The following is an 8443-nucleotide window of genomic DNA, read 5'->3' on the forward strand; positions in this document are numbered from 1 at the left end:
ACAGCATCCACGGAAGCCCTAGAGAGAGAGAGAGAGAGAGATATGGACATATATAGATGCATATATGTTTCCAAAAGTTCACAGGGAAATTTCATTACCTTTTAATTCCACTTTCCATTCATTTCTGAGGCCCTCTAATTATACATGTGTATAGATAATAATGTACATACACATACAGCATATATTTCATATATTCATATGTAATATATACTTTCTCACTCCCTGCCACCAAGTTGATGTGGACTCATAGTGGCCCTCTATGACAGGGTAGAATTGGTCCTGTGGGTTTCTGACACTGTAACTCCTATGGATGTAGAAGGTCTTTTCTTTCTTCCGCAGAGAGGCTGGTGTGTTTGAACTGTAGACTTGCAAAGTAGCAGCCCAATGTATAACCTTCATGCCGCCGGTATATATAAAATTCTTACAACTTTGTGAGGTAGAGAGTTATTCCCTTCTCCCCACTTCTAGAAGAGAAAATGGAGATTCGGAGAGGCTAAATCATTTGCTCCGCATCACACAGCTAATAAAAGCAGACTTGAAACACGAAGTCAGTCTACTGAATTGCACAGTCAGGGCTAGTTACATTATTCTTGACCACCTCCTCAATATGTTTCAGTGGAGCCATATTCTGTGTGTCTATACCTATAATGGCTTTTTCAGCATGCTGAAGGCCAAGTCGGAGGTTATGGGGGCATAGACCACCTAGGCCTCATGCACAGCAAGCAGGCAGCTACAAAAAGATGCAGTGCATACAAACGGCTGCTTGAAACCCAGCCATCTCTATGGCTTACGGCACAACTGATGGTATCCAAGGAGAGCCACATCCATTTAGCAACAGGCAGTGGTGAACAGGTGCTCTCATCCAGCTGGCATGCAGAGAGATGGTCAAACTGTCCACTCAGAAAAGTAGTGGGGTTCAGAGCACAGGCAGCTCCCCTGTAGCACACAGGATGCCCTGCTCTGGTTGTTTGGACCTTTGCCTAGTTTAGAGAGCTTTTGGTGACTCTGGAGAAGGTCCGGACAAGGGATGGTTTGTGGCTGCAGCCCTGGGGAGCTGAGCAGCTCAGGCTACAGCCCTGAGAGGGCAGACATGGCTCAGCAGCCTGGGCTCAGTCAGAGGGAGGGCTTGGACCATTCCTGCACTCCCAGTCCCTCACCACCCCCAGCCCTCACAGCTGCCACAGAGCTGACAATAAAAAACGATGCCCCAGGCTGTCCTGTTTTTATTATTAGTTATATGGCATCATAAATGTACATAGAGATGTTCAGTAAATGAAATTGTGGCAAACACCAAACAGGGCCACTGCCCCAAAGATCTTTTGGCCTTAGGGCAACGGCACAACAATATATAAGAAACAAAGGGAGCAGAGAGCCAGCTGAGGTGAGGTTTTAGTACTGTTTGGCCTGTCAGCGGGGGAGGAACAGGCAGCCAGGCAGGCTAAGGAAGAGGAGCAGCAGGCAATGCACAGTGGCCACAAAGGGCCTTTGAGGCCAGCAGCTTAGTCTCCCAAGAATCTTTGGATACCAGGGGATGGTATCCAAAAGTCAAGAGACTCAAGTTCTCCTGTTATTTCGTAAGATGAACACAGGCAGGGAGGTAAACTGATGTGCTTTGGGTCCTGACCAATCAGACTTTGTTAGGAGGGGCATTTACTGGCTCGTCCTCCTTGCACGTGCCCTTTGTGTTCCCCACTTTTCGACTGCACACAGACTCCTCCTGGCAGAGGCGGTGTGTAAATATAGGACAACAACGGGGACCGTAGGAGGTTAAATCCTCAGAAATTGCTGAGCAGTAAAATGAAGGGACATAAATTACAGGAAATGCTGCCCTTCGATGAATACATTATGCATAATCATGAAACTTTTAAAAGGCAACAGTAACCAAAGAGCCAAAGAGGGTCTGAAAGGAGAAAAACCAAGCTAAGAACTAGGACAATCCAAAGTCAAAGCTGCTCTGTCATTGACCTGGCGGAGTCAGGGTATGTGGCATGGAGCTGAGGAGGAAAGGCACCTCCTGACCCACTTGACCTTGGTCAAACAACGTAATCTCCACGAGTCTCCATTTCCTACCTCTACAATAGCTTTCCTAAGATCCACTTCACGGAATCATTCAGAGAATTTGAAGGAACAGGCAGGTAAAACAACTCGTTTGGTTTCTCCTCACAGAGGGATGCTTCAAATAGATGTTAACAAGGAAAGAAAAGCCGTTCCCTCTAAGAGCAGTGAAACAATACAGGGGGTGGAGGTACATCGTGGCCAGAGAGATGGATAGGCATGCTTTTGTGTGGCATTAAGTAGTTAGGCAAGATTTTGATAAAGTGATGGGAAGCATTTGACTCAGGTCTGGGGCCAGGAAAGTGTTCAGGGTCTGGAAGGCAGGGGGAAGAGAGGGGAATAAGTCTGATGAGAGTCTGACCCCAATTCTTGAGAGTCTTATCAGGCTAAGCCATCTAGCCATTGCTCTGTGTGCATTAGGGAGATATCAGGGGTATCAAACAGGGGTGACAACAATAAGAAGGCATTTCAGGAAGATGACCGAGACAGTGCAGAAAAGATATTGGGGTGGGCAGGGAGAAACCCTAAAGTAGAGAGGCTGATTTTCAAGGGAACTTTTAAAAGGTCCCTAGTATGGCAGAGGCAACAGTAATAGAAACGGGATGAGAGACCAATGTGGGCCACAGAGGAAGCTATTCTGGCGGAGGTTGGCTATTGATTGGGTATGGGATGGAAAACAAAGAGAAGAGGCTTTTGAGGTCTCGAGTGTAGGAGACTCCGGACATTGGTGACATCATTAACAAAGTAAAAAAGGGGAATAAAGGGGTGCATGTGTGAATTGGAAATGCAGGACGTTTGGGCTACTGAAGAGACCACAGGACATGCTTGAGGCTGAACTAACCACCCAGATTTGAACACCACTGATATTGTAGTGCCCCTTGAACCCTAATGGTGACAGGATCTACAATGGGAGGGACCGTAGGCTGAAATGCAAGATGCAGGATGCAGGAAATGAGGAAAGAGGAGTGGACACGGACAAAATGCCAGAAAATGTGTCTGCTTTGGGGCAAGAAGAGGAGACAGCAAAGAAGCTGAAGACAGAGCCCAAGAAGGGGGAGCAATGGGAATTAGGAGCTGTCCAAGTCATCAACAGCCTCAACAGCATCCACGGAAGCCCTCTGGTGGGTAAAAGGTGATGGAATGCTATAAGACTGGATGACATTGGCAACTGGAATTGACTTCCTGTTTTCTTCCAAAACGCTTTTCAAGAGGTTTACCTGCTCACAACACATTTCAAACAATACAATGGGAATCTGCATTTGAAACGACAACTCAAAAGTCAAGTAGAGAGAGGCAGAAAGACTAACTATTCCTCTGATCATGGCATTTAGCAATGAGCTTCTTGATAGTGAGGAGGTTAGAGAACTTGGTGGGTGAGACTCAACTTTGGAAGAGTGACTCATGACGACTCCTCCTGAGAGTGGCTTTTGTGGTGTGGGAGAAAACAAAGGGTACTGTTGGATCTGGAAAAGGATAATACATTGTGGTGACAAAGATAGAAAGAGGGCAAATGCACAGATGGGAGCTGATACAAAATACAAACCCTTGTTTTTTTTTTGCATGCTTTTTTCTGCAGACATCATCGAATGTGCCACCAGAAACAAGGAGGTCAGGGTGAGAAAATGTTCCATAGACGATGGTCTCTTCTGCCTTGGACACAGGTCACATTTCTTGGTTCAATTCTTGGTTCAATTCAGTGTGTCCCACAGACATTCAATTCAAGTATTTTTCTCATCTCCTATCCATGAACATCGTGTACACAAAGGTTTCCCAGCCCCATGGAAGATGAACCGCGCAGTGGGGTGTGGTCCATGATGCATCCCTGGGAGATGTCTTGAAGACAGAGAACCCCAGCCGCTGTAACGTGGAAGAAAGTGGACTGTCTGGGAGCTCTCAGGGGAAGGGCAATATTGAGCGCTTCTCCACATCTAGGGAGTGGAAACTCCCCCCCAAGGCCTGAAGCTTGCCTCCCTTCCTATTACTCTGATTTTTGGTTTAGAAGCAAGAGGCCTAGGGAGATGGGAGTGAATTCAGGAACACACACTCTCTAGACTTGAGCTCCAATTCCCCATTGCTCAAAGCTTTAACTGTTTTGGCAGTTTCCAACCTTTTAAGAACCACAGAAGACTTTCAACCTTTCTTCTGCCACCATGTAACCCCCAGATAACAAGACCTAAAAGCATTGCCATTGTTCCTGCCTTCTTTAATAAAATAAAATGGGAAAAATCATACAATAAAATAACAAGTGAAGTTGTTCATGTTTAATGAATTGACAATAACCATTTATTAGAATATTGGAAAGCTTTTACTATCATTTTATTGGATACTTTTGCTTAAATATTTGCTACTTGAGAACATAGTTTAGCATGGAAACCAAATGGTGAGTGCTACTCTTTTCTTTCAACTAAAGTCATTGATTATTTCATAGAAGGAGAAAGTTTATAAGAAACAGGGACAACAATTTTTAGGGTATCTTCTAAGTGTTAGACATATTTGTTTATTAACAGTCATGGTATTTAATCCACCAATTATCCTTTATGGTAGCCTTATTATCATTATTTTATTTATTAGCTCTTAAAGACTAAGTGGCCTGCTTAAATCAATCTGGATTAGAGTCCGGAATTGAGTCCAGGAACAAATGACTTGGGAATCTTTTTTTTTTTTCCTCTATGCCACCTGGTCTCCCATGCCAAAATACAATTAGCAAAGGATGGGACAATAAATTAGGATTTGTCTCTCTATCGCTGGTTCATGATGTGGCTCTGAGGACCTGCTAGCATGTGCACCTCTTAAATAGAGCGTATATGTGTATCACACCAGGGTATTTTTGTCATCTGAAAGATATTATGCAGAACAAGGTTTCGGCATGCTCTACACTGTTCTATGTGTAGACTTGGAACTGATGGATGAAGTTCAAGCCGACATATTTTAGCTCAGCACAAGAAAGCACTTCCTGACACAGTAGTCCTTCGAATGTGAAGATGTGAGTGAGAACCCACAGGTAAGGATGTAAGACAAAGGGAACAATCCAAAGAGTCACTGCCTTCCAGTCTATTCCTGTTCACAGTGACCCTACAGGACAGAGCTGAACTGCACCTGTGGGTTTCCGAAGCTGTAAGCTTCATGGGAGCAGAATGCGTCCTCTTTCTTCCATAGATTGGCTGGTGGATTTGAACTACTGACCCGGCGGTTATCACCCACGATGGCACCATGGCTCAATTGATAGTATGGTATTATTCTATTATCCAGATAAGGAAACTGAGCTCTTTTTTTTTTGTTGTTCCAAATGCTAGATTTAATCAATGTTGTAAAACAGTGGGTTAACTCGGAGATCTAGTGTCTTTCAGATACATTGTTATAGACAACGAACATGTGTTTTACATTATTAGATTTCTACCCACTATTTCCTTTTTTTTAAATCATTTTATTAGGGCCTCATACAACTCTTATCACAATCCATACACACATCAATTGTGTAAAGCGCATTTGTACATTCATTGCCCTCATCATTCTCAAAACACTTCCTCTCCACTTAAGCCCCCAGCATTAGGTCCTCATTTTCCCCTCCCTCCCCGCACCCCTCTCCCTCATGAGCCCTTGATAATTTATAAATTGTTATTTTGTCATATCTTGCCCTGTCCAACGTCTCCCTTCACTCACTTTTCGGTTGTCCATCCCCCAGGGAGGAGGTCACATATAGTTCCTTGTAATCGGTTCCCTCTTTCCAACCCACTCTTCCTCTACCCTCCCAGTATCGACACTCACACCACTGGTCCGGTAAGGATCATTCGCCCTGGATTCCCTGTATTTCCATTTCCTATCTGCACCAGTGCACATCCTCTGGTCTAGCCAGACTTGCAAGGCAGAATTCATATCATGATGGTGGGAGCGAGGAGGAAGCATTTAGGAACTAGAGGAAAGTTGTATTTTTCATCGTTGCTATATCACACCCTGACTGGCTCATCTCCTCCCTGAGACCCCTCTGCAAGGGGATCTCCAGTGGCCTACTCATGGGCTTTGGGTGTCTACTCCGCACTTCCCCCCATCATTCACTATGGTAAGATTTTTTGTTCTGATGATGCCTTATAACTGATCCCTTCAACACCTCGTGATTGCATAGGCTGGTTTGCTTCTTCCATGTGGGCTTTGTTGCTTCTGAGCTTGATGGCCTCTTGATTACCTTCAAGCCTTTAAGACCCCAGAAGCTATACTTTTTGATAGCCGGGCACCATCAGCTTTCTTCGCCACATTTGCTTATGCACCCATTTGTCTTCAGTGATCCGTTCAACACCTCGTGATCACACAGGCTGATATGTTGTTCCATGTGGGCTTTGTTGGAAACTGAGCTCTTAAGCAACTTGTGTGATTAAGTCCCTTGTCTATGATGGAACAAGCCAAGTGTTCCCCCATTTGGTCTCAATGCTCCTTGAAGGGAGAGAAAGTAGGGCCTGGGAGCTGGGAAGAGAAACTGTAATCTATCAGCCTTTCTTCTATCATCCGATGTCTGGGTTCTAATAAATCAATATAAATAAGAAAGCATAGGCTGGAACAAAAGGATACACAGGAAAGGTAATATTCCCACACTTTCAAAATCGCGCTTTCACTGTGAAATCACATGGCGGAACTTTGAACAATCAACATCGGCTGAAATCATCCATCTCGCTGTTCCCTCATGACCATTCCATGATCTAGTTACTCATTCAACAAGCATAAGTACCCTCATGCCAAAAATGAAAGTCAGCCCTACCGATACAGTGATGAGTAAGGCATCGTTTCTGCCCTCCAAGACTTCTCAGTTTATACAGAGGGAAGCTAGAAGACTTCAGACCGTGATCCAATAGGCTAAGAGAAGGAAAGTGTGGGTGTGGAGAAGGGAGTATGAAATAGTTTTTAAGTGAGTGGGTAAGGTCAGAAAGGCATCAGGAAATCCACAAGCTGAAGAGCAGGTTTTGAAAAGGATTGCATTTCAGCAGAAGTCAAAAAGGACAATCTGAGCCATGAAAAGCACAGAGTATTCTGGGAAGCAGAGACGAAAGGATACAGGGATAAGTTACCCAGGAGGTAAGGCCGGGAAGTTACTCTGGGGCTGAAATGTGAGCCACCTTGAATATTCTGGTCTCTGGACTTGATTTAGAGACAGTGAGCTGATTTACAAAAGATATCTAATAGGTGGAGAGATTTCTAAGCTATTTAACACCATGAAGATGAAAGGTGTGAAAAGAGGTTCTGTGTAGAGCCTACAGTCCCGAAGACTGGCTACTAACTTGGGCTTGGGAGTCAGCCAGGTCCCACTCTGATCCTGACCCCCAGCAGCCTCTGTGACTCTGGGGGGATGATTTCTCTCTGCGCCTCAGTTTCCTTCTCTGGGAAATGGAGAAGAGACCACCTCCTGGTTAGTTTGTTGGGAGGACCAGATGAAATACTGTTGCGCAAGGGTAAGTAAAAAGTAGAGCTATTAGGGTTCTGGGTCATACAGGTATGGATTTATTCCAAGCAAAACATGTTTAAACAAGTTTCTGAGATCAGTGGTTTGGTTGCTGCAGGCAAGTTCTCTCCGTATCTCACTTGTCTTCCTCTTGGTAGGAAGCCTTCAAAAGGCCAAAAACCAAGATCCAAACAAAGAGTGGTTGTCCATGGGCTCTGTTTTGGCAGTTCAACTCAAGGGAGAGAGGTCAGTTCAGAATGTTATGCAGCTGTATTTTGGGATTTCCGAGGGGTAATCTCAGGAGCCCTGGTAGTGTATTGGTTACTCATTGGGTTGCTACCCACAGGGTCAGCAGTTTAAAACCACCAGCTGCTCCGAGGAAGACAAGGCTTTGTACTTCTGTAAAGAGCTAAATCTCAGAAACCCATAGGGGCTGGGTCTCTATAAGTCATAATCAACTTGATAGCGATCAGCTTTAAGAGGTAATCTTGAGTTTCTTGAAGGATTCCGGATGATCGCTTGGCTTATATTGAAGAAATGTTCCTAAAATTACAAACTTCCCTGGTGAGAAAAAGACGAGGCAAGTTGTGCAACTCGTTCAGTGAGTGTAGCAAGGGCTATTCTATAAGCATTTCATTGGAAAATCTCACCCCATTCAGCCTACAGTCCCAAGCCTGCTCCTTTGGATTTCTTTTTGTTCTCAAATTTTAAAGTACATTTAAAAGGTACAAGATTTGGGTCCCTTAGGGATGCCCAAACTGCCAGTTTGATGTGGTGCCCACGGCATCCTTCAGGGGACAGTCAGAACAATAGACACACTGCCTTTACAAGTGTATAGACCTACGTGGAGACTAGTTTTAGAAGTAAAAGCCTCCCATTGGGATATTTTTTGCTTAATTAAGGTTTCTATGATTATATAGCAATACAGTGAACCCTCGCCACTTTGCGCTTCGACTTCCGCGG

The 8443-nt window shown here is 44.6% G+C and overlaps 1 long non-coding RNA gene across 1 annotated transcript in view; it reads left to right on the plus strand.

Moving 5' to 3' along the window:
• Positions 1-4276, plus strand: part of LOC123521276 — an 11064-nt gene extending 6788 nt beyond the window's left edge. Inside the window, exon 3 of the long non-coding RNA XR_006679746.1 lies at positions 3632-4276. This is a non-coding gene — a long non-coding RNA (uncharacterized LOC123521276). The remainder of the gene's footprint in view (positions 1-3631) is intronic.
• The last annotated feature ends 4167 nt before the right edge of the window (positions 4277-8443 follow it).

This window comes from Echinops telfairi, unplaced genomic scaffold (genome assembly GCF_000313985.2).
Source record: "Echinops telfairi isolate 266 unplaced genomic scaffold, ASM31398v2 ScPeMD7_8;HRSCAF=38, whole genome shotgun sequence".
In the NCBI taxonomy this organism is placed as follows: domain Eukaryota; kingdom Metazoa; phylum Chordata; class Mammalia; order Afrosoricida; family Tenrecidae; genus Echinops; species Echinops telfairi.